The sequence below is a fragment of the Diceros bicornis genome, chromosome 15 (assembly GCF_020826845.1).
Source record: "Diceros bicornis minor isolate mBicDic1 chromosome 15, mDicBic1.mat.cur, whole genome shotgun sequence".
NCBI lineage: Eukaryota > Metazoa > Chordata > Mammalia > Perissodactyla > Rhinocerotidae > Diceros > Diceros bicornis.
In genome coordinates this window covers 14,675,772-14,677,918 of record NC_080754.1, presented here as the reverse complement: position 1 = coordinate 14,677,918, position 2,147 = coordinate 14,675,772, and positions in this window count along the sequence as shown.

Sequence of the window (2,147 nt, the reverse complement as noted above, 5' to 3'; positions counted from 1 at the left end):
GGCCTCCCGGGTGGCTCAGTCTCCACCCGGGAGGAGGGCGGGGCGGGGCAGACCTCCGGCGGCGGGAGGGCGGGGCGAGCGAGCGTGGGCGGGGCGAGCGAGCGTGGGCGGGGCGAGCGTCGGGCACTTGGGCGGGGGAGGCTGCCCTGGATCCTGCAGGGTAGAGCAGCCATGCCTTGCCATGGGCCCCCGAGCAGAGCAGAGGAGGGCTGTTTTTCTGGTTTGTTCTGGGCGCTGCCTGCTCTGCCTTTCCCTGTCGGTGCAGCTGCAAAGCGGAAGGTGAGCCGAGGGCCTGGTTGGGTGGCGGGCTAGGCACGGATGGGCCCGGCAGCGCCATGCCACGGGAGAAAGTTGGCATTCCACCCCAGGAGCTGTCTGTTGCCAGGGCTTGCCCTAGCTTTCGCTGCCGTGCAAAAGTTTATTCATTTAACCAACAAATAATTATGCATCTCCGGCGTGCCAGGCATCGTGCGAGGTTTTGAGCATCTGAAGATGAATAATACACACGAGCACACTCCTTCCTCTTACAAGTCCAGAGTTGGGCGAAGCGACAGTATCGAGGGGTGGAGGGGACAGCAGGCTCTGGAACCACGTTGCCTGGGTTAGTCCTCTCTCGGAGGGTTCCTAACTGTGAGACCTGGGGCTTCATCTCTGTGCCAGAGTTTCCTCATCTGGAAAGTTGGCATAATGTTAGTACCCACCTAATGGGGCTGTTGCCAGGATTAAAAGAATGGATGTCAGTAAAGCGCTCAGAACGGTGACTGACACATAGCGAACGTTCATAACTGTTGGCTATTATTATTATTTATGTTTAGGGGGACAAGTCACGGACCCTCCCTCCCCAACCTGAGGAAAAAGCACACACCCACACAGGATCCATGGTTCAAAACTTCTGGTTTAGTGAGCCCGGAGTTATGTTTGCTAAGCACAGTGTGTGTTGATCATCTCAAGCTTCTGTTCAGAGCAGGCTTGCCACCCCCCACCACCACTTCTCACCCCTGCTCCGAACACACGTATATACTGAGACAGGTTTGAAGTGTGGATAGGGTGCACATAAATAAGCTCCACTTCAGAAAATGTTGACTTGTGTCCAAAAGTCTGGCCCTTCAAAGCCTACCGTTCAGACACCGCCTAGCTATCGGGTCTCTAGTTGTCTCTTGCCTGCTACCAGACCACCTGGACTTGGGACTCCATCTGCCTGCTGGATGGGGTCGTGCTGGCCTGCGTTGACTTCTGCTTTCTCTGCTGTACCAGGCAGATCCTGCAGGAATCAGGCTGCACTCTTGGCTGGGCTTTTTGAGGAGGCTTTTAAATGAAGGAGTAAGGGTTAAGGGAAGCAAGAAGAGGTGCGGAGTCACCCAAGGACTGGCAACAGCAGAAACCCATCAGCACCCCTAGGCCTAAAAGGGACTGCAGCTTGATTAAAAACTGGAGCCACTCAGGAGGGGCCTCCTGACAGGCTCTGCAGTCACAAAAAGTTGCAGCCACTGCCAAGACTGCAGCCCAGCAGGGACGAAGCAGAGAAGAATACATGTTCCAACCTCTCTCCCCACCTGCCAGTCTCCTGCCCATAACTCCCATTGGAAACTGGTGATGGAGATGGGGAGTCAGCTTCCCGGGGCTCAGAGCAGAGCAGAGAATGAATCTGGGGTGCAAAGAGAGAGGTACCTGCGTGTATACCTTTGCCTGCAATAACTGACATCTAGTCTTCCTTCTCAGGTGTTCCCTAGTCAGGAGACCCCTCTGGTCTGACCGGATTCCTCTTCCTGGCTGGCCCTTACCTATCCCACTGTATGTTCCTCTCCCCCTGCCACTGCTTTGTATACGCTGTTACCTCCGCTTGGAATGTTTTTCCTCCCACCCCACCTTCTGCGTGAACAAGTCCCGTTCATCCTTTAAATCCTAGCTGAAATGGACTTTTTTCCAATAAACCTTCCCTGACTCCTCTTCTCCACCAAAAGTTATCCACACTCTTCTCTGCTACCAATGCATGGTGTACCTGTGCTAAATGTCACATATTCAGTCCAATTTAACTCAACAAGTAGTATTGAGGGTTTGCTACGTCTCAGGCATTCTTCAGGGTGCTTGAGATATGTCTGAAGAGATACGGAATAAAACAAAATTGCTGCTGTTGTGAGGCTTCCATT